Source organism: Elephas maximus, chromosome 9, assembly GCF_024166365.1.
Source record: "Elephas maximus indicus isolate mEleMax1 chromosome 9, mEleMax1 primary haplotype, whole genome shotgun sequence".
Lineage (NCBI taxonomy): Eukaryota > Metazoa > Chordata > Mammalia > Proboscidea > Elephantidae > Elephas > Elephas maximus.
The window spans coordinates 66897087-66921512 of record NC_064827.1 but is presented as its reverse complement, the minus strand read 5'-3'; the positions used below and the strand labels follow the sequence as shown (position 1 = coordinate 66921512).

The 24426-nt window shown below is 43.0% G+C and overlaps 1 protein-coding gene across 6 annotated transcripts in view; it reads left to right on the top strand.

Annotated features, from left to right (window-relative positions):
- The window catches only part of ASTN2 (astrotactin 2), a 1062617-nt gene that overhangs the window by 52666 nt on the left and 985525 nt on the right, over positions 1 to 24426 (top strand). The gene's annotated exons all lie outside the window — the stretch shown is intronic.

Sequence of the window (24426 nt, the reverse complement as noted above, 5' to 3'; positions counted from 1 at the left end):
GTTCTGTTTTACAAATGAGAAACTGAAGAACTACAAATGGAAGTTGTTTACTGTAAGTTGTAAAGGATCAGGTACTGTGGAGAAGAATATCATACAGAACTCATTATATGCAAATAAGACACGGCATTGCTGAGATGACTCTTGCAAATGGATGGGGGCTCGCTTAAAGTCCTTCTTTCCTCCAGGTTTCTGAAATTCTAATGGAACCTAAAAATAACATTAGATGAGAGCTAGCCAGATTCTTTGAACACATCATCGGGAAAGACCAATCACTAGAAAAGGGCATCGTTGTAAAGTAGAAGGTCAGTGAAAATGAGGGAAACCCTCAATGAGATGGATTGATTAACACAATAGCTGAAACGATGGACTCACACATAGCAAAGATAATGAAGATAGCGCAGGACTGGGCAATGATTCCTTGTGTTATACATAAGGTCGCTATGAGTCAGAACCGGCTCAATGGCAACTAACAACCACAACAGCAGCCAAAATATGTATGTATGAGAAACAAAAGCATTAGTGGTCTTATAAAAAACAAAAACAAAACAAAAAACCAAACCTGTTGCCTTCGAGTTGATTCCGACTCATAGCGACCCTATAGGACGGAGTAGAACTGCCCCATAGGGTTTCCAAGGAGCAGCTGGTGGATTTGAACTGCTGACTTTTTTTTTTTTCGTTAGCAGCCAGACGGTTAACACTGCGCCACCAGTGGCCTTACAGATAAACTAAGTGAGCTTGACTGAGTTACGTAATAATTGAAAGAGTTTAGAAAGCATCTACAATGGGCATTTTGGACTTGGGAAGTGAACCGTGAATTAGCAGAGAGAGCCCCTAACTTTGCAATGGTTACGACCTAGAGGGAGGCAGACATGAATAAGTAATTATTGTGTTCTGAGCTTATCATGAGTAGGGTCTTCTATAAGAACTTCACGTGCATTTTCTCATTTATCTTTGCAACAACCCTAAGAAGCTCATGAAAATGTCCCTGCTTTACAGAGAAAGAATTTGAGACTGAGAGGGATTAGTGAGCAGCTAAAGATCATAGTGCTGATATGTGACAGAAGCAGGACTGGAACCCAGATCTGGCTGACTCTCCTGGCTCAGGCTCTTAACCAGTCATTACTGGTATATTGCCTTTTCTGTAACCTCTATAGACCTCATGCTCCCCAACTGTGAAATTGGTGGCCCTGCTTCATCCAAAGAGCTATGACAGGGACTCACTGTAAGAAGCCTGCGCAAAAGTATGACGTGGTTTGTTGTAGTTCATTTGGTTGTATTTATCATAATATGCTATGAAACAGCATACAAAATGGAGAAGCAGTAAGTTCACATAAGGCTGAAACTCCATTCTGCTCTGAAAATGTCCTCACTAATTAAAGAACTTACTGAAGAAGAAGGTGAAGTTGATTCTATTTGTGGTTCAGAGCAGGTGTTCCCAGAGAGCTGGAGTTGCTGGAACAGGGAGACAAAGTGGGTGGCTGCGGTGGACGTGGGAAGTTTGACACCAAAGCTGAGGTCACGAGCATGGCTCAGGAGTCTAACCTGGAACACACAGGGAAGAATTGTGTCCACATATTACAGTGAGGATTTCTTTCTGTGGTATTGGAGGAAACAGGGAGAGAAGGAGAATTCTTATGAAAAGATCATGGGCAGAGATTTTACAGTGACTACCTCTGTGGCCTCAAGGAAAGCCCCATTACCTCTTGGGTCCTCAGTTTCCTCATCTATAAAATGGGGATGGCATCTTTGCCCTGCCTCCCACACAGAATTATGAGAGCTTCAAAAGAGAGAACACAAGTGAAAAGGATTTGCAAATTGCAGGTGTTATTCCATGTTATTCATTAGTTTTTATTATTTAGCATTATTATTATCAGCTGATCATTGGCGTCATCTTGGTTGTCAGTATGTGTATTAATTGGGATATCCACAGAGCTGGCTAGGCTGATTCCTGAAAGTCGTTGCTTTTAGAAAATTGAACGTGTTCCTTTAATAAATAAACACGCATTGAGGGCCTCCAGTGTATAAAGAGCTGTGCTAGGTGCTGTGAGGAACTGCAGGATGCAGAAGACAAGGCCTGTGCCCTCAAGGAGTTTACAAGGGGAAATGAGTGGAGTCCTTGGATAACTGCAGAACAGGGCTCTGCCGTTTATGTAATGTGTCAGAAGCACAGGGCAAACAGACTGCTATGTTAACATGTCACAGTCTGCGAAGGTAAATCTGCTTCTTGGAAAGAACTGGAATGAATTCAGAGAGCATGACCTACACCCAGCAGGAAGGGAAGTGGCCTCCCCGAGATACTGCCAAATGCCTTTCCACTGGGGATCCAAGCTGCCTTCTCCCTCTAAGTGCAGACCCATGCCGATCCTCCCCACGTTATCAGAACACAGCAGGCTTTCCCAGGAAGGTCTGCTGGCCAATCTATTAGTACCATTTTGTCAAATATTTCTGATATTTCTTCTGGTACTTGTGAGTAATATACTTCCTGGCCTTCTTACAGTTGGATGGCGCATATCACTGAGTTGTGAGTGGAGTGGTGTATATAGCATTTGTGGGCCACAGCACTGCTTGTCTGGGGAAGAGTTCTCTTTTTCTGACTGGCGTGAGGACTGGCAATGTTTCCGATGGTGGCTGCTTCATCTGCCTGGGCCATTGGGAGACAATGATGAGTAGAGGCCCCCTGTCAACCCGGAATGAACGTGGAGCGTTAGTGAAATATAAACCATTAACCATTTAAGCCCCTGAGCCTGGGGATTGTTTCTGAAGCATGGTTTAACTACTGCTAACTGACGGTGGTTCAGCGGTAGAATTCTTGCCTTCCATGTGGGAGACCTGGGTTTGATTCCCAGCCAGTGCACCTGGTGCACAGCTACCACCTGTCTGTCAGCGGAGATTTGTGTGTCGCTGTGATGCCGAACATGTTTCGGTGAAGCTTCCAGCCTGGCGATCTACTTCTAAAAATCAGCCAGTAAAAACCCTGTGGATCACAATGGTCATAGCCTCAAGCAATCATGGGGATGGCACAGGACAGGGCAACATTTCGTATCGTTGTGCGTGGGGTTGCCATGAGTTGGTGGCTGATTCGACGGCAGCTAACAACAATAATCCTGTGCTGAGTACTGTGGGGGACTGAAAGGGTAATTAGATTTGATTCATGTCCTCAAGCACATGGTTCCCAGGCTAGTGGAGGTGCATGGGTAAGACACAGACCTAAGTTACTAGTAATATGAAGCAGGAAGTGTTAACTCTCAGGATCCATTACCAACTGTGATGCTGCTAACGGATCTAATCCATGTTTATGGAGGTGGCTATAAAACAAAGCATTCCACATTTTATAGTTGAAGGAGCTGAGATTCAGTTAAGAAGCAATATGCCCTGCACCATTCTAGTGGGTTAGGGGAAAAGGTATCGTCAGGACTGTAAATGAGGAGTGGCTGTGTTAAGTAAGGACTGAAGGCAGATGAATGCTCAGACTTCATCCCAACTGTCCCACGGTACTGTCTCCAGTACTGCTGACAAATCCCCTATAAGTAGGCCTGCCTCCTCTCCACTCCCCATCTCCATACGTTCAAATCTTGCCCACTCTTTCAGGTCTCTGTTATGTATGTCACCTTCTCTCAGGCCCCACCTGTAACCAGGAATGGGTTCTCTGTCTGCTCATCTTTTCTAGCATGTTCTCTGTGTGTCTTGTATCATGTTCTAGCTCATACTGCAGTTATTTGTGCCTAAGGTAACTGAAAGGTTAGCTGTTCAAACTCACGCAGAGGATTCTCGAAAGTAAGGCCTGGCGATCTGCTTCTGAAAGGTCACAGCCTTGAACCGTCCTATGGAGTGCAGTTCTACTCTGCACACATGGGGTTGTCAGGAGCCACAATCAACTTGACAGCAATTAAGAACAACGAGGCTTTGCAAAGAGAGGTAGAGGGTTGTAGTGGAGCCAGTCCTAGATTCTTACCTTCCCCCTGCCATGAATGGCTGTGTTACTTTGATTAATTTTCTTATTTCTTCTGTACTTTGGGTTACTTATAAAATGGGCTAATAATGTCAATTTCACAGCGCTGTTGAGAGAATGGAATGATGTATTAAAATGTGTGTAAAGCAATTGTTTACTATCCCATCACTACCCATTTCCCTCACACACGGTGCAACTTGTACAAGTAGATGATTAACAGACGCTTGATGAATGCATGCACTCACGGACCCCTGGTGCTGCATCAGTCATGGTCCTTGCAGGAAACAGATGGCTCCCTCTAAACACACTCGGAAGAGGTAACGGAAGAGAGTGTAATGAAGGGTGTGGGTAGGGCTAAGGGAAACAACCAACGGTGGTGAGGCACTGCAGGCTAGCAGTGGGGGCACCTGTTACCACCTGAGGGGTCCAAGAGAATGAGCAGTGATGGTCCCCTTACAGGGGTTAAATGACATAGGGGACCCCAACAACTGTTAAAACCACAGCCTGACTAGGAGGGAAGGAGAATAATAAATACCCCAACCACTCTTTCAGCAGTTACCCACTGATCTCCCATGCGTGCCTCTCCTTGGCAGAACCCAACTGGAAACAGAGATAGGAGAGCCTGGGTGATGCAGTCTACAGAGATCAGCCTCCTGGGGCAAAGAGCATGACAGAAAATGGTTCCAGGATGGAGCAGGGTGAATGGAGGATAACCAGGACAGGGGTAGGAATCAAACTGAAACCAGCAAAATCCTGAATATTAGCTAGCCATGGTTGATTTTACACACCTCATGGGCCAAATGCCATGTTAAGAACTTGACAATCAGTATCTTTTTTAATCCACAAAACAACCCTAAGTAAGTACTATTATTACTCCTTTTTTTTTTTTTTTTTTTAACAGATGAGCAATCTGAGGCTCAGAGAAGTTAAAAGACTCTCGAAGAGTGGGGAGAGGGGAGTAAAATTTACACCCGACTCCAGTGCCCGTATACTTTATACCACACTCTATGCCTCTCCCCCTATTTGGGGGTGGGGGCTGCTACATCTGAGATACCTGGGACTAGTAAGCTGAGAGCCATAGATATTTATACCCCCATACAACCCCCCACTTCAGCTTTCCACGGGACCTGGTTTGATTTTGCTTTAGCTACTGCGTGGCAAATGTTTGACATGCTCGGCTGCTAACCAAAAGGTTGGACGTTCGAGTCTACCCAGTGGTACCTCTGAAGAAGGTCCAGGTGATCAGCTTCAAAAAAACCAGATATTGAAAACTCTATGAAGCACATCTCTGCTCTGACACGCATGGGTCCCCGTGAGCGGGAGTTAACTCCATACCAAAAAAAAACAAAAACCAAACTCGTTGCCATCGAGTCGATTCCAACTCATAGCGACCCTATAGGACAGAGTAGAACTGCTCCATAGAGTTTCCAAGCAGTGCCTAGTGGACTCGAACTGCCAACCTTTTTGTTAGCAGCCATAGCACTTAACCACTATGCCACCAGGTTTCCCGTGGTAGCTGGTAATTAACTCTGCATTAAGTGCTTTCTGTGTCCCATGCCTGTACTAGGCATTTTCACATAGCAGTTTCGTTTTTTCTTTATAGCAATTCTTTGAGGAGGCAATAGTGTCCTTGCTTTAGGCTGAGGAAACTGAGTCTCAGAAGTGAAATGACTGGGCTGAGGTCAGGCAGATTATAAAGGGGGCAGAGCTAGAATTCCAACTTAGCTCTAAGGCCCCACACCTGGGTGTTTCCTGTTATGCCTAGCTGCCTCGTGTAGAGTGAAGCTCATTTCCTTTTGAGAATAAGAAGCAAAGACTCACCATTAAGTTCCCTTGATCTTTTGTGGGTCTTTGAGGTACATCTATGGGGGATGTTGCCTGTTTTGTCTCTTCATAAATGCCCAGCCTCATGTGTCTGTCTTTCCATTTTTTTTTTTTCCTTCTTAGCTTTCTTTTTTTTATATATCTCTTCCCCCTCCAGTCTGACTTGAGCACAACATTTCTCTTGCGTAGAGTTTTGGAGGTAAATCCCTGACGGAGGTCACAAGAGTGGCAGCCCACATTTATCTCCACTCCCCGGGGATTGAGAACTTATTTGTGATGCCAGGCTTCGGTAAGATTTAGAATAATTCAGGGGTTTAAGTCCTGAGGATATAAGAAGTAAATATCATGCATTTCAAATAATGGGCATAGTGTGGAAGGAAATAATATATGATTCTATTAGAAGTAAAAAAAGAATCCTGAACAAGTGCTGAGTCATTCCAGAGCATAGACTTTTCAGTGTAGAAAGGTATATACACGATTATCCACTATAAGCCCATCATTTTATAAATGGAGAGTAAAGTTAGAGAGAGGAAGGAACTTGTCCGTGGTCACACAGAGGGTCACTGATAGAACAAAGGCTTGAAATCAGTTTGGCTGTCTGGTCCAGTGTCCCCTGCACCATACCATGTACACTGCGGATACCGAGTCATAGAAATAGAAAGGGATACCATTCAGTTCTGGTTTTCTATACAAAATCACTGAACACTATATTGCAATATCTGTATGCGTGACTCTCTCTGTTAGATGGTGAGCTTGCTCCATCAGGTCAGGAATTATGTCTAATCTCCGTATCCCCAGCACACTTGCTTTTTTCTTTCTCTGATATAGTTTCTACTCTTCTGTGCCTGGCTAACTTCTGTTCATCCTTAAATTCTCACATTACATGGCATTTCAGATAGAAGACCCTCTCTGACTACTGACAAGATTAGACGCCCCCTGTCTTATGCTCCCATATTTCCTGGACTTTTTCCAGATACACATTACACTGCAGTCTCGTTACCTGTTTCATTGTCATACCCACTACACCATAAGCTCTGTGAGGGCGGGGATGGTGGCTGTTTTGTTTACTCTTGTTTTTCCAGTAAGTATGCCTAGCACAGGGCCAGACATACTCAGTCTACACTAGACAAAGGCATCAAGGAATGAAACCAAGATAGTGGGAACCTTAGAGTATAATTGAGAATCTCAGATTGTTGGACTGCCACCCACACACACTCTGGGCCAAAGAGTCATCAAGATGTTCATCCATTATTTTATTTAGCAACCAGTCAAAGTCAAAGTCAATGGGTTTCGTCCATTTTCTCTTATTGCCTGATTTCTTCCTGCTGAGAAAAGCTGCTGTCCGTTGTTAGTTGACGACTTCATTTTTCTTCAGGTTGTTTTTGCTTTGTATAGCTAATGCAACTCTCCTTCCCAACTTTCAGGGAAACTGAGGCTCAGAGAAGTAAAGTCAAATCAGAATTAGATCTGCAATCTCTGATTCCACTCCACTCCCTTGCCTCTGATAGTTTAGGATCTAAGTCCCTCCCTGAGGAACCCTGGTGGTACATTGGTTAAGCTTTTGGCTGCTAACCAAAAGATCAGCAGTTCGAATTCACCAGCCACTCCTTGGAAACCCTAGAGGGCAGCTCTGCTCTGTCCTAGAGGGTTGCTATGAGTTGAAATTGACTCGAGGGCAATGGGTTTAAGTTCCTCTATCATTTCTTTAACTTATGTTATCATCACTAGAGAATCCAGACCAACTCTTACTTGTACTACTACTGGAATTTCCTGTTAAATACCCGTGGAGAGATGTCATAAATACTGAATTTTTTTTTTTTTTTTGATAGGACTGCATACCTACACTGTGCTCATACGGAGATTCTCCCAGTTGGTGGAACCTAGATTGCTACAGAACCCAAAACCAAAACCTGTTGCCGTTGAGAAGGTTCTGACTCATAGCAACCCTATAGAAGGCCCATAATAATTTCTTTTAACTCGGAATAACTGAACTCTTATCTTAGCATATAATAGATAAATCTCAAAGAGAGTATCTTTCTTGAACCTCCCCAAAGAAAAAATATTTGTGCTTTTCCTTAACATATCAGTTATCCCTATTGGACTGATTATATCAGCCATTCCTTGCATTTTCATTGCGTATCACTGCCTGCAGGCAATTTTTGCTTTCTGTCATCCTTAGAACAACCTATTAAGGGCTAAGCACTGTCTTTCCATTTTGGGGAATCTGAGGCTCAGAGGTGTGAAGGGACTTGCCCCAGGGCACACACAGAAGCAGGAGGGGGAAGAAGTGGAGTGAGAGCCAAGGAATTCAGAATGTAAGTTTGACCCCCTTTCCATTAGCCGATACTTGTCTTTGAATCTTGGCATCGTTTCGCACGGAACAAAGGGCTGTGAGGGACTAACCAGGGTTTGTTTATAGAGCAGTTATGTGTTGAGTCAAATTCAGGTTGTATTTCTCCCCAACTCACAGATGATGGAGATTGTAATTCCAGGATAGAGGGTGTGAGAGGTGAGTTGGGTTGGGCAGGCTTTTGCAGAAAGATGGGATTTATGAAAGGAAGTTTTGAAAGATAGGTGGAATATCACTTGGCAGGTATGGGAGAGGCATGACAGAATGAGGAAAGCAGAGGCAAGGGGTCCCTGTGAAGAGTCTGGGGGAGGCCATTGAACTGTTAGATGCAACTGGAGGAGGTTACATCTCTCAGCAACTCTGTGCTTTCTTCATTTGCCTGCTCTTGGGACGACTAGAGAACAGATGCTGAGAAAGTCACTTTCAGGCATTGCCTGTAATAAATTACATGATAATTTCCACACTCCATATCTGTGCCACAGGAGGCTGGTGGCCCTCAAGTTTGTGATTAGAAGTGGTGCCCAGGGTGATGTAAAGACAATTGCCCCCTGTTTAATGTTGGCCCTTTTCTCATTCAAATGATTGGAAAGGAAATGGGATTTCTCATTCAGCTGTCATGTTCAGAAGCAGAATTTGCAACCCCAGGATTGAGGTATTTGTACTGGAACAACTCATGCAGGCAATGGAACCACCCTTCCATCCCCTCCCTGTCTCCAGGGCTTGGACCTAGCATTGCCCCTGATTTTTTTCTTATGTTGGGTATATATGTAGTGTATATATATATGTGTGTGTATATGCATACATATATGTATATATGTCATAACCCATCTGACCTTTAAGTTCTCTCCCTCTGCAAGTTCTTGCTAATGTGCAGAGACTATAAGTCATATCCTGGTTTTTGAACAAGCTAGTGTCTTCTTAAATACCAAACATGATCGATCCTCACTATAATACTGACTTTACTATCAGGGAGTCTGTGATAGGAACAGCCATAAAAATGCCTTATTTTCAGTATTAAAGGGACCTTCAAATTTACATATGCCAGTAACTCTCCTTTTTCAGATAGGGTAAAACTAAGGCTGGAAACAGAAATTGACTTGCCCCAGTTCACATACAATGCATGTCTGAATTGTTACTAATGTCCATGTCTTCTGACTCCATTCCTGTTCTTTAATCATCCCTCCAAGGTGAGAGTTCCCAGATTTCCAAAAGTACCCCATTACAAGAAAACACCTCACAAAAATCTTTTTGAAAGAGTAACATATGTCTATTTTCTCACTTAAAAAAACGACGACTGTAACTAGAATAGGCAGAATTTAGGTTAGGAATGAAAGACCTGCCTATTGATTTCCATCTCCAGGAGACCATTAGGTCCAGGGACCCATATTAAGCATGAGTCTTGAGATGGAAAAAATGATAAAGCTAAAAGTAACTTTAATTTTGCCTGTTCTTCATGGTATAGCCAAAGACTGAATGCCCACCTGCACCTAGGAACATATTTTCAGCTCTCTGGGTAATGCTGAGAACCTCACTTCTGCCCATGATAACCCATGCACATGCTCATCAGAACAGAGCTGAATAGTCTAGACCAACTCCATTAATGCTCCTTAGTTCATTTTAAATCTATACCTGACAGTCAATGTTATAATCAAAGCCAGTGTGCAAGGCCACTTTATGACTTTCAAGGGCCTAGGCACTTGCACCTTTATGCACTTGCACCTTTATAGACCCCTTCTCTTGTCTTTATACCAACACAGTTGTTTTATATACACATGTTATATATTTTCATGAATTGAATTGTGTCCCCCCAAAATATCTGTCAACTTGGCTTGGCCACGATTCCCAGTATTATGTGGTTGTCCTCCATTTTGTGATTGTAATTTTATGTTAAAGAGGATTAGGGTGGTATTATAACACCCTTACTAAGGTCACATCCCTGATCCAATGTAAAGGGAGTTTCCCTGGTGTGTGGCCTGTGCCACCTTTTATCTTACAAGAGATGAAAGGGAAGCAAGCAGAAAGGGGAGGACCTCATACCACCAAGAAAGCAGTGCCAGGAGCAGAGCGCATCCTTTGGACCTGGGGTTCCTGTGTGGAGAAGCTCCCAGTCCAGGGGAAGATTGATGACAAGGACCCTCCTTCAGAGCTGACAGAGAAAGAAAGAATTCCCCTGGAGCTGACGCCCTAAATTTGGGCTTCTAGCCTACTAAAAAAACTGTGAGAAAATAAATTTCTCTTTGTTAAAGCCATCCACTTGTGGTGTTTCTGTTACAGCAGCACTAGATGACTAGACAGAATTTTATGTTCAAATCCGCCAGGCACTCCTTGGAAACTCTATGGTGCAATTCTACTCTGTTCTATAGGATCGCTGTGAGTCGGAATCGACTTGACGACAATGGGTTATGGGTGTTGGTATAAAGGTGACTGTTAATATTATATATTAAAACATTTTCTTCATCCTAAAAATTTTTCTCTTTTTTTTTTTCTCTTCTGATTTTAACAAAAATTAAAACATTTTCATCAACACCTAAAAGCACTATAGACCCTTGGCCCTGTGCCTGATAGGAAAACCGGTCCTGCAAGCACACGCTTTGTATCTAATTCTTTATCTTTTCCAAGATGGTATGGAAAGAGCTCTTCTTTTTTATTCTTTTTGCCTTCTTTCATTTTTTTTCCTTTAACCCCCCTTTTCTTGACCATTCTTGACATACTTCAACTTTGTTTTTATGTTTTGAGTAACCATTTATTGTCAGGCACTTCCTGCATGTCAGTCCCTTAAAATATGTCACGTCAACCGGAGTGCTTTGGCAATCAGAGTGAACAGAAGTGGTGCCTTCATTTTGTTGTAGAGCCAGCTCAGGCATATTGCTTGACAGAGGGTAAAGGAGCTACCTTTTTGCATTGATTTTGCTTCTCAAATTCGCAAAGTGAAATCTAAAGAACCTGGGTCTAGTTGTAAATGCTGGTGCTGCTGTCCCAGCAAATGGCTTCACCTCTCAGAACTTCACTCTTCCTTCATATCAAAGATGGGATGGTAATCTGAATCACACAGGCTGTATGTGATGACCCTCATGGAATGCCTGCTGGTACACAGTCAACATCCAAGAACAATCCAACGCCATAGTCATCTCCCTGAAAAAATCCAGCTTTGAGTGTTTTGAGATTTTGACTTTATGTTGGAGACTCTCCCTTTGGAGACTTGGATTCTCATCTTGTTTCCACCACTCACCACTTGTCAATATGAGCAAGACATTTTCTCCCTACCATCCTTGATATGTGTATCTATAAAATGAGAATTGTAACAACTGCCTCTGTAGGGCTTGGGGGAGGATCTAATGAGAATATAAGTTGTTAGAATGCTTTGTTTCCTCTTTCACCCCTTGCAATGTGGGACTATTCCCATTACTCCCTGAGTCTGGCTTCTTCTGTCCCCTGCCTTCCAGTGCAGGCTGCTCCCCTTCTTTAGGGGAAATGTTGTTCACCCGCGGTGCTGAGAATGGACAAGTATACCATGTAGACTTTAGCTGTAGCCTGATACTGAGCTGCCCCCAAGTCCCCAGAGTGTCCCCCAGCAGCAGACCAGCCTCTGCCTCCAAATTTCTAGTTCCAGTTGCTCAGAGGCAGCCAGAGGATGTTTGATTGCCCACAGACTCAGGCATCACAGCACAGTTCAATCACCTCTCTTTCAGCAGAAGAATTCCTCTCAGATTGTAATCAGGGTCCATTCTGTCCCTTCTCTCTGGCATTGGCCTCCAGGAGTCTGGAGGGCTTGTTTTGATCCTCTGTCCTGGCAGCTTCTCAGCCTCTGCTCCTACCCTTTGCCTGGGAGCCAGGCAGCTGGTGTCTGGTTTGCTAGTAGCTCACTGTACTACATGTGATGGGCCATGAACCCCATTTCCCATTTCTTGAAGTCAGTTTGTATTACCCAGCGTATAGCATTACTGAAAGTATAAGATGAGATTACATGCTTGAAAAATATTTGATAAATGAACTCTTGTCATCATGCTCATTATTTTTGTCTTCACTTGCAGCAACCTCTAGAGTCTGAAATTTTCATAGGAAGCATACAGTTTCTTCTGTTAATGAGTGGACCAGTTTGTGCAAGGATTTCTGAACTTTTCATTCACTCGTTTGTTCATTCATTCATTCAACAAATACTGACTTTGCTACCCACCCACTTTGTGTCAGGGGCTATCCTAGACCCTGGAGATAAATGCATTCATTTCACAAATAATTATTAAGCACCCATCTACTGGTAGACCCTGGAAGCTAGAGAAATTAATACATTTATTCAACACACATATACTGAGAACTTTCTGTGTGGCAGGCACCATGGATAAACCTGTGAAAGGGAAAAAATAAACAGGACAAGGAGCTTAAATCCTAAAGGAGGAGAAAAGAATTAAATGTATTTCCGGACATTTGTGGTAAGTGCCTTGAAGGAAAACCATTGTTTTGAGAACTTATAACAGAGGCATTTATTTCAGGCTAGAAGTTTGGGAGGGCTTCTCTAGGAGGTGGATGTCTTAGTCATCTAGTGCTGCTTTAACAAAAATACCACAAGTGGATGGCTTTAACAAAGAGAAATTTATTTTCTCACAGTCTAGTAGGTTACAAGTCCAAATTCAGGGTGTCAGCTCCAGGGGGGAAGGCTTTCTCTCTCTGTCTTCTCTGAAGGAAGGTCCTTGTCCTGAATCTTCCCCTGGTTGAGGAGCTTCTCAGGTGCAGGAACCCCATGCCTGAAGGTTGCGCTCTGCTCCTGGCGTTGCTTTCTTGTGGTATGAGGTCCCCCACTCTCTGCTTGCTTCCCTTTCCTTTTTTCCTCTTGAGAGATAAAAGGTGGTACAGGTGACACCCCAGGGAGACTCCCTTTACCTTGGATCAGGGAGGTGACCTGCGTAAGAGTGGTGTTATAATTCTACACTAATCATCCCAACATAAAATTACAATAAAAAAATGGAGGACAACCGCACAATATGGGGAATCATGGCCCAGCCAAATTGATAAATTTCTGGGGGGACACAGTTCAATCCATGACAGTGGGTTCGACCTGAGAGCTGAAGGATGAGTGTGAGTTAGTTTGGGGAGTGAGTTCCAGCAGGGGCAAGAGACACGTGAAAGCCTGAGGCAATGAGGAGCTCTACCATGTTCTAGGATGGTGTGGAGGCCAGTGCGGCTGAAGGAAGGGAGAAAGGAATGATGGGATGGGAGGCCTAAGAGACTGCCTGGGGCCAGATAGTACAAGGCCTGGTAGAGATGAATAAGATCTACCCTGAAAAATCTCAGACTATTAGGACAGAGGATCAGGAGTAACAAGACAATGATAAGAGCTGTGATAGAGATATTTATCAGTGCATGGGTGCATGAAGGAGGAGGTGGGTAACTCAGTTTTTATGGCTCAAGTAAGTATTCATAGAGGAGAATTCGGGATTTCAAAGATGTAAGGGAGTCTGCCACACAGCACTAGTAGAAAGATGAGGCACCTTCATTTCAGGGGGTGTAATGAAAGCAAATGCTCTGGGGTGATTAATATCTTGGTGAGTTTAGAGAGCTTGCATATTGGATGAGTAGGCCAAGGGGACAATGGCGGGGGGGAAGATTGGAGAAGAGGTGCAGACAAGGAAATGAGGGGCTTTGTGTGCCATGGGATGGTGAGCTTTAGTAGTGGTTTAAGTTTTAGTGGGGTTTTTAGAAAGCATATGACATGAGCAGGTCTACAGTTATCAAGATTACGCTATGTAATGCATGGATTGGGGGTGAGGGTGGACCAGAATCAAGGAGTATTTGGAGACTATGGTGGAAGGTGTTGGACCTTTGGACCCACATTTTTTAATACTGAAGGCTTGACTTAAAGGACTTTTATCTTTTCAATTGCAGGGTCTCATCGTTTTGATAGAGTTAACTAAATCCTTAGGCATCTGTATTAGTTTCCTAGGGCTTTTGTAACAAGTTACCACAAACTGGGTGGCTTAGAAAAACAAATTTATTCTGTCACAGCTCTGTAGGTTAACAGTCTGCAGTCAAGGAGTCAGCAGGACTATACTCTCTCTGAAGGCTCCAGAGAAGAATTGGTACCATGCCTTCCTCTTAGCTTTTGGTGATGTCAGCAATCCTTGGTGTCACTGTCTTGTAGGCACATCACTCCAGCCTCTGCCTCCGTCTTCACATGGTGTCCTCTCTGTGTCTGTGTCTCTTCTCCACTCCTTATAAGGACACCGGTCATATTGGTTAGGGCCCACCCTAATGACCTCATCCTAACTTGATTACATCTGCAAAGATCCTATTTCAAAATAAGGTCACATTCACAGGTACCAGGGATTAGGACTTCAACATATCTTTTAGGGGCAACAGTTGAACCTTTTAAGAGCATTTATGCTTTAGCTCTTCAGTTTGGCTTACGCTGTTCAACATATGGCCACTATTTAAATTTAAATTAATTACAATTAAATAAAATTAAAATTTTAGTTGCTCTGGCACACTTACCACATTTCAAGCATTTGATAACCACATGCGACTAGTGGCTACCGTATTGGACCGTGCAGATGTAAAACATTTCCATCACTGCGAAAATTCTGTTGGACAGCATTGACCTAAATCTTTGAGAACCTCTTTATGGTTTGTCAGGACTTTGGAGTGAGGCACATATGCCTTGAATTGCTGTCAGATCACACGTTAGTAATGTGAATTTCAACAATCTACTTCACTTCTCTGAGCTTCATTTCAATAAAATGGGTTTATTAATTCTCAAATCCTAAAATTGTTGTGAGGATTAGAAGGCATACAAAAGATAAAATGCCTGGGGTCAAGTTTCCAGTTGAGCAATGTTCTCTTCCCCCATTTTGTCCACTACTATCTGCCATCCCTTTGGTGCCTGGATTCAGAGCTCAACGACTGCTTGCCAATCGTTGATTCCCTGTGGGTCTATTAACTCAGCTCTGATTCTTTGACTGTAAAATGTGAGGAGACTATTTTATTTGACCTCTGAGTTTTTAATGTGTGGGAGGTTCCAGGTTGGTGGAGATAATACCTTTTAAGTGTCACAAGATGTGGGATGCAGATGACGGCCCATGTTCCTCATTAAACTAATATCCCTCTCAGGGGAAGTGCGGCGAAAATCAGCACTTGACATTTAAAGGTAGATGAAGTCATAAGGAGATTATGACTTGGCCTTGGACAACATTTCTTGGGCCAGATTAGAAATTCCCATAAGAGCATAATTTTTTTCTGGGGTCAGACCTGTATCTGTCCAACTGAGGGCCGGAGATGTAGACTCTGAGTTCCAAGGTAAAGTTTCTATCTCTGATGGAGGTACATTGAGAAGGCCAGGTTTTCCTTTCCCAAAGGGACTCACATATTAGGAAACCCTCATGTTCAATTCAGTTGAAAAATACATTCAACAGTCTTGCTTAGGTTACTTTTATCTGTATCCTACAGGCTTAGATAATGAGGACATTTAACAAAAAGTCTAGAGATAGGTGGCCTTGTGGCTTAAGATGTTAGTGCCCTGTGTTGTTATTCCTCTGGTTTCTTGGCCTTCTCCTTAGGGTTCCAACATGGTGGTAGCACCCCAAGATTCATGAGCTAACATAGTATCTAAAGTAAGAGTGAAGGGAGGGCAGGTAGGAAACAAGGTTCTCCTCATGAGCTTTTTCCTTTATTGGAAGTAAAATCTTTTCCAGGAGTGCCTCCAAAGATTTTACCTTATGACTCATTAGCCAAAGGTGAGTCACATGGCCACCTATATATGCAAGGGAGGCTAGGAAGGTGAGTTATCTACCTTTTCATCCTTTGTAGGAGGAGTTAGGTAAGATAGAGGTAGGTGGAAGGTAGGTATTGAGTAACCAACTAACACTGTTTACATAAACACTTATATTTTAGGTGCTATGGAAATACAGTGAGTAAAGCACTACACTGCTAACTGAAAGGTCGACATTTGGAAACTGCCAGCAGCTCCGCGGGAGAAAGATCAGGCAGATCTTTGCGAGAGATTTACAGCCTTGGAAACCCTCTAGGGTCGCTATGAGTCTGAATCAACTTGATAGCAGTGGGTTTGGTTTTCTTTTTTTTTTTTTTTTTGGTTTACGGAAATATAGGAGTCTCTAGGTTACACAAATGGTTAAATGCTTAACTACTAACTGAAAGGTTGGCTATTCAAAGGAGGCGTTCTGAGTGGTGACAGTCTTGAAAACCTTGTGGAGTGCAGTTTTACTATGCAACACGTGGGGTCACCATCAGTCAAAACCAACTTGATGGCAACTGGTTTCGTTTTTGGTTTGATATGGATATATATAGCACCACTTGTTTGTCAGTTTGCTATACTGTGGTAGCTTGCATGTTGCTATGATCCTGGAAGCTATGCCACAGATAATTCAAATATTAGCAGGTGGCTTTTATGGTGGGCAGGTTTCAGTGGAGCTTCTGGACTAAGGCAGACTAGAAAGAAAGGCCTGGTGATTTTCTTCTGAAAATTAGCCTATAAAAGTCTTATGGATCTCAACAGAACGTTGTCCAATGTAGTGCTAGAAGATGAAACTCTCTTGGCTGCAAAGTATTCAGAATACACAGTAGTCAAAACAATAGATTCAAACATACCAATAATTGTGCAGATGGCATAGAACTGGGCAACATTTTGTTCATTTTTACACGGGGCCTCCATAAGTTGGAGCAACTAACAACAATGGAAATATAGAACAATGAAAATATAGAACTCCTCAAGGACACGTGCACGTTCTCAGCTAATTGCAAACATGGTAAAATGGGGTACGTCCTAAAAGAGATGAGTGAGAAAGTTGGGTTGTGAAAACTTGAGGGGCAGAATAATTTGTACACTCTGTATAGTCAGGGAAGGCTTCATGGAGGCAGTGACACGCGTATGAAGTATTAAGTGATGGTGTAAAGATTTTGGCTTAAGTAAAGGCAGTTCACGCTGGCAGACAGCTTTTGCAAAGACAGGAATTGGAAATTCAGTTGCTTTTTTTTTTTTTTTTAAAGAATGTGAAGGAATACCTGTGGTAGAATGCAATAAGGAGAAAGTGAGATGTAAAGGTAGTTGGTGAACGATAATAATAGTCCTCGAGTGCTAAGCTAAGGTGTTTGAACTTTATTTTGGAGGCACCGGGTAAACATTAAAGGTTTTTGAGTTAGAATTGCCGTTGTCTGTTCCTCAAAATCCTACTACTTATTTATGCCTGTTGATAGATTTGCCATCATGGATTTATCCTAATTTTTGGTGACTGTTTCTCAGTTGCACCCAGTTTCGCATATCTTTCCCCAAATTCCCTGTTGCGTATTTCTGTTAAAGGGATTACAAGGACAGATGCTGGGTGTGCAAGAAGAGCACCTTCACGTTTTCAAGTCAGAAACTTGAAAAGTACCTTCACTTTCTCTCATCTACCACCCAGCAGAGACGTCATGTCAGACCAGGGGTCTCTTGGGATGGCTTAGTTGGGATTTTACTTGCTGTTTTCCCCACTTTGCTACTTCATTACTGAACATGACTTGCTAGTTGTCTTTGCCATATCATTTGATTTCTAGATAGTTTGTCCATATGCCATAGGTTTTCTTGGCTCACAATCGTTCCCAGACTCGCTAACATTCTTAGCCTAACCTTGAAGGTTCTTTATCGGAATCTCTTTATGGGAATCTCAGCTTCATTCCCCACTGCCCAGTGTACTCTTTAGCCATACCAAGCAACACAAAGTGCTCTGAACACATTCTCTGTCCTTCTGTTTCCCTCTGGCTACAGACTCTCTGGTTTCCCTCTCTCTCAACCTGCCTTACTCTTATTACTCTTAAAACCCTTCTTAGCACCATATATATTTATATGTATATATATTTATATATACACATATATATATGTACATGTATGTATATGGGTGCTATTCCCAAATATATATATATTGTACTTTTATGTTGGAGTAGTTTTAGATTTTTAGGAAACCAACACAGATAGTACAGAGAGTTCCCATACACCTTTTACCCAACTTTCTTTGATGTTAACAACTTTCATTACCTTGGTATATTTGTCAAAGCTAAGAAATCAACGCTGGCACAATACTATTAACTGAATTACAGACTTTACGTGGGTGTCTCACCAGTTTCTCCACCAGTGTTCTTTTTGTGTCCCAGGACCCAATCCATGTTGCATTTAGTTATCCTATCTCCTTGGTCTCCTCTGATTTGTAACTATTTCTGAATTTTTCTTTGTCTTTTTTTTTTTCCCACCATAATGACCTTAACAGTTTTAAATTGCACTGCTCAAGTATTTTGTAGAATGTCCCTTTATTTGTGTTTACCTGTTGTTTTCGATTGGACTGAGGTTATATGAGTTTGGGGAGGAACACAATATCACAAAGGTGGAGTACCCTTCTCATCATGTCATATCAGGTAGTTTATGACATCAGCCTTATCACTGGTGGTCTTAACCTTGATCATTTGGTCAAGGTGGTGGCTGCCAGGTTTCTCTATTGCAAAGAGAGTGTTTTGCCTTTAGTTGTTCTGCTCATTAGAAGCCAGTCCTTAAGTCCAGTCTACACTGAAGGAGACAGGAATTAGACTACACCTCCTGAAGCGAGGAGTAACTATCTTCTTTTTAAAGCCTTCTTGGAGCTTAAGAACCAGTGCGTCTACCCCTCTCAGTATTTCTGAACCTTGGACGTTCCTCTGTCAATGACGTGGATAAGTTCACTTGACTGTCCTCCGATCACTAAACAGCGAACTCCTGAATCAGGGGACATGTCTAATTATTTGTCTCAAAATTTAGTCCATGATAGATTCCCAGCAACAAGTTTAACCCAAACTTCACTTCTCCTAAAAAGCCATGCCTGCTGTCTGGCGCTCATTTTTCCCCATTGAATAAATGACTGGGCTGGTGTCAGCGTCCTTGGAGGCTAGACAGAGATGATGATCATGCTTTTGGAGACTTCCCCATGGGAGGGGCTGAAGAGAGGAGGACTGAGGCTTTGCCAGCCCCCTCAGCCTCAGTCTGCCCCTGTGGATTTGAGAACAGAAGATAAAACCCTTTTTGACCCAGGTGTCTTATGATCAATGGGCTTCCCGGCATGCTTCACTGCCCTTGCTTAGCTCTCTCTATGGCACCAGTTGCCACTCGATAAATCCATAAAGAGACAATTCAATTGTTTTGACTTTCGCCTACCTTTCCCAGCGATTCTTCTTTTCCAAGTTAATGGGGCAGAGGGAGGGGAGGCACACAATTAAGAACTACATACACGTTCCTTTTGGACAGAGACAAATGCCTCTGTGTACTGACAGGATCATAAAACATGAATTAGGAGATCAGTTATTAATGAAATACTCCAACCTAATATCATGGCAGTGAAACCCTTGGTGTTACAGAGTGTTTGGCACATGTAAAATAAAAGCTCAATGTTGTCCTCTGGCTCTCTGTTTTCCCACCACTAAAACAGACATGAAACAATTTCCAAGCTCTGGTTCAGAATAAAATCTGGACAAATGGCCACCCACAACCAAACAAAACACCTGCACACACATTAGAGATTCCCAGTGAAAATCATCATATCAGAGCCTCTGGGGAGCTTTACAGTAAAGAGGCCTCTTTCTCTCATCTGGACGTTTCCTAAATTTACTTAACTATATTGTTGTTACTCTATACTGTCAAGTTGATTGAACTCATAGTGACCCTATAGGACAGAGTAGATTTCCTAGGCTGTAATCTTTACAGGGGCAGATCGCCAGGTCTTTTCTCTTGCAGAATGGTTGGTGGGTTTGAACCACCAACCTTGCAGTTAGCAGCCAAGTACTTAACCATTGAGCCAGCAGCGCTCCTTTACTTGACACCACATTTTGGCCCCAGAGCTCCTTATGGACGTAGGGTCCATGGAACGTAGTTTGAGAAACACTGTAATTGACACTGCCCTCCTGTATTTTGTCTGTGTAGACCAAGAATGGCAAAATGAAATAAGTTTCTGCAGTTAAAAAAAGAAAACTACAGCCAACCCCCAGTATTTTGTTTTTGTCCTAAATTGTTGCTCCTTCAGTCACAGTAGTTAATTTTAGACTGAACTATCTGGAAAATTGCCTTGAATGCCCGCTTCATTTTGCCTTTGGCCAAATTGCTTAATCATCCTCTTCCTGGGAGCAGGGTTGACCTGCAGTCCCAGGTCCAGGCTGAGCAGGCCTCCCCAATTACTTACCTACTTACTCATAAATAGATTACGCTCCTCTCTGCTTTTAAGCCTGATACAGTATTGGTGGAAAACATTAAAAATAATGAGAATGTAAGTTAAGTGTAATCTTCTGATCTGTTAATAGGCTCTGTGATTAGCATTTTTTATTTTCCTCTAGATTTTAGCTAAGCTGCACGCATTGGGCTTTGGAGTCTAAATTAATCTGCCATGTTAGTCTTCAGAAAGCTGGATATTTAACACCTAGGTCCCTAGGCCTTCACTGCCTTTTAGCAATTGGGCTCTTGTCACCCGGTGCTGGGGACTCGGCACAGCAAGAGGCACGAGGTCAGGTCCACCTTTTTGTTCCCTTTCAACAATTCACACTGTCTCTGCCCTTGAGAGCCTTTGTGTGGTTACAGCCATCGTCTTCTTGTTTCTTATTTATGACATTACTTCTCATTTCTGGAAATATGTAATTACTAATATGTAAACAATAGAGAGTTGGATACAGTGGGGAAGGAGAGCAGCACTAGATAAAGCAGATGACCCTACTACGTAACTGTGCGCTTCTGGGAAAATTCCTAACCTTTCCGAACCATGGTTTTCTCATTTAGGAAATCGGGTTATAAGACCTACAGAGTAGATTGTTGTGAGAATGTGATGAGACTTAGCAGGGTGCCCAGCCAGCCAACGATATGCTCAGCGAAGAGCTGACTCCTGACCAATAGGGACAACCTCATAGGGAGTGATGAGGCCAATGAGGTGCTAACTAGGAAGTGCTTCTGTCCTTGTTAAGAGCCATAGATGTGTGACCTTGGGCAAGTTCACAGTCTCCTTGAATTACAGTTACCTCATCTCTCACCTGGGGATCATAATAGGGATTTTATAAGAATTAATTTACTATGTCTAAAACACTTAAACTGTGCAAGATACATTGAGAGTTCTCAAAACTTGACTGTGCTTTTGAATAATATTTGTTTATGTGCATTTGCTACTCTGTGTTATAAATCTATAAGGGCAAGTCTTTATTTTATTGTCTACTGAACTCGTAGGACCTAGTCTATGCCTGGCACATATTAGGTACTTGGTATGTACTGGTTGTGTGGAAGAAAGGCCTGACCATCTAAGCCTGTAAAGATTACAGCCAAGAAAACCCTATAGAGCAGTTCTCCACTGTAACACATGGGGTCACCATGAGTTGGAATTGACTCCATGGCAACAAGTTTGGCTTTGAATATACTGGTTGAAGGAATAAAAGGATGAATGTAACATAAAAACCAGAGTGATCCCAAGAGCAAGCCTTGCTGGCTCGGTGTTCAGCACACCACAAGCTGGCTCCAGGCAGTCACTTCCTGGCTCCTTTGTGCTCTGGAAACACAGCTTCAGGCAAAAACAGTGGCTTCGCCTCTTTATTCTAATGGTTCCTCCCACCTCTAACCCTGGCTTCCTTTGGGTCCTGAGCCCTTTCTTTTAGCCACAACCTGCCCGTGCATCAGAAAAAAAAGTCTTCCACTCTTTGTGCAAGGTGTGTGCCAGTGTGGCTGTCCACATTTTGGAAAAAAAAAATTAAAAAAACTAATTTATGCTTGGATGAAAAATACACCGGGGCCCTTAGGAAAAATGAGCCATGAGAGGGCAATGCTCGCATTAGTATTGCGCACAGTACTTCTGCCCAGCCTGCCTTCCTCCCTGTACTCCTGCCGCCTGAACCTTTTCATTACTCTTAGGTCTGGAGTTGAAACCCCTGTTCATTCTTTCCTCTTTCCTTAGCTTTAGGCTCAGGGATGAAGAAACAAAAACAAAATAAATCATCATGGAGTGGAGGGAAAATTGCATAAAGGACATGCAGCTCCCCATACAGGGGAGAGATGGTTCTGTGCCGCTCTGTAGGCTGTGTGTGCACAGGTTGTATGTGTACACACAAATTAACAGGGCCACCCCCGGGCACGCTGCCTTCCAGAACTGCTGATAGCTTCCTGAACAGTTTGTGGTACTGAGAGTTAACACAACCCCTTTCCTTTTGGGATTCCTTCCAGGGTCCTGGGGATGAATGAAGTGGGGCAGGGTCTCTGGGGTTCTGGGCTCATTATGGCTCAGCAAGTCACCGCACTGCCTGTGCTTCCTTCAGCCTTGTGGGGCGTCTCCCTCCCAAACCTGCCTGCAGGACTCATTTCCATATGTAGAGAGCTTTGAAGTCTTATTAGCTGCTCCATGGTGTAGGATTTAATTTTCTTCTGTTAATATTGCTTTTGAGGATGGGTTTTTCTTCCATGTGCATGTATGGATGATTGTGTAGTTATGTTGCCTTTTTTTTTTTAAGTCATGCTATGCTGGAGATAAGTCGGTCGCGGTCTCTGTCTTTACTGGAACTAATGATGGGGACACCTGGGGAGATGCTTTTCTGCTTCAGGAATTTTTGGAATAACATAGGGAGAGGTTCCGGGAAATATTTTCAGGTAGTGTTGCTCCCTCAGCCCTCCTCCTTTCCTTCTTTTTCTCTCTCTATTTTCTACTTTGGAGTCCCTGGAAGGTGCAAGCAGTTAACGCACTTGACCGCCAAGGGGAAGTTTGGAGATTCGAGTCCACCCAGAGGCACCTTGGAAGAAAGACCTGGCAATCTATGTCTGAAAAATCCACCATTGCAAACCTTACGGAACACAGTTCTGCTCTGACACACATGGGGTTGTCATGAGTCGGAATTGAATCGTATCTCCTCCTCCTGTCCTTTCTTCCTTGCTTTATCCCTTCCTCTTTCATTTTCTCTTTTTATTTCTTCCTCCTACTCCCCTTCATTTTTCACTTAATTGTTATTAATTCATGGAACCGGGGATTATGCCAGACGGGTACAAAGATGCAAAAAGCACCAGCTCTACCTTTAAGAAATGCACATTCTAGTAGGACAGAAAAAGATGCCATAGTCCTGATTAATGGGGAGTAGAAATGGCTTACAAGGAAGGCAATTAAGTAGGAAAGTAGACAGTGTAGACTGTGTTGAGAGCTTGGATCTGGAACCATATATCTGGGTGTGATTGAAGTGTTCTTTCCACCCCTTGGTAGCTGAGTGATCGTGGGACAGTTACTCAACCTCTCCACTTCGGGTGTTCTCGTCTGGAAATGTAGGTGAAAATAATAGTGTCTACCTCATAGGGGTTGTGAGGAAGCGGTAGTGTAATTCATGCAAAGTGATAGCAAAATGAGTATAAGTAAGGACTGCATAAGCATTATCTGTTGTTACTGTTGTTATTACTTGTCAATGACGTCACAGAAGTTCAGCTCATGTTTTCTGCACGTCTGCCCCGGCAACAAGTGAGTTCAGGCACTGGACTTATCCAAGAACGCTTCTTGGTTGAGTTATTTTCAAATTGGTCCTAAAAGGCAAGTAGGCTTCGTATACTGAAATTTGGGGTGAGAGCAGTGCGTAGTTCAAATAAAAGGAACAGTAGGAGCAAAGTGCCTCTAGAGTATAAATCATACCATGGGTGAATTATCAGGTGTACCTGTCAGGATGTTTAAAGTTTGCACTGTGACTGTGAACAAGGGACAGCAGTGTGGTGGACTGAATAGTGGCTTCTGAAAGATACCCATATCCTAATCCCTGCAACTGTGAATGTTACCTTATATGGAAAAAAAAAGTGTTTGTAGATGTGATTAAATTCATAGTCTTGAAATGGAACACTGGCAACCCCCAGAAGAAGCAAGGATGATAGTCTCCCCTAGAGCCTCTAGAGAGAGCATGGCCCTGCTGACACCTTGATTTTGGCTCAGTGATACTGATTCAGAGCCCTGTGGCACACTGGTTAAGAGCTCTGCTGCTAACCAAAAGATTGGCAGTTTAAATCCACTATCCTCTTCTTGGAAACCCTATGGGGCAGTTGTAGTCTGTCCGGTAGGGTTGCTATGTGTCAGAATCAACTTGATGGCAACAGGTTCGGGGTTTGGGTTTGATACTGATTTCAGACTTCTGCTCTCCAGAACTGTGAGAGAATAAATTTCTGTTTGTGTAATTTATTATAGCAGCCATAGTAAACTGATACAAACAGTAATGATTTTCATGTGTACTTCCAGCCCAGCACAGGGATGATCCCTTAGTAGATATCCTGTCCATGTGTGGGGGATGAAGTGACAGTGGATGTGGCCCTGTTGGCAGTCTTTTGTTA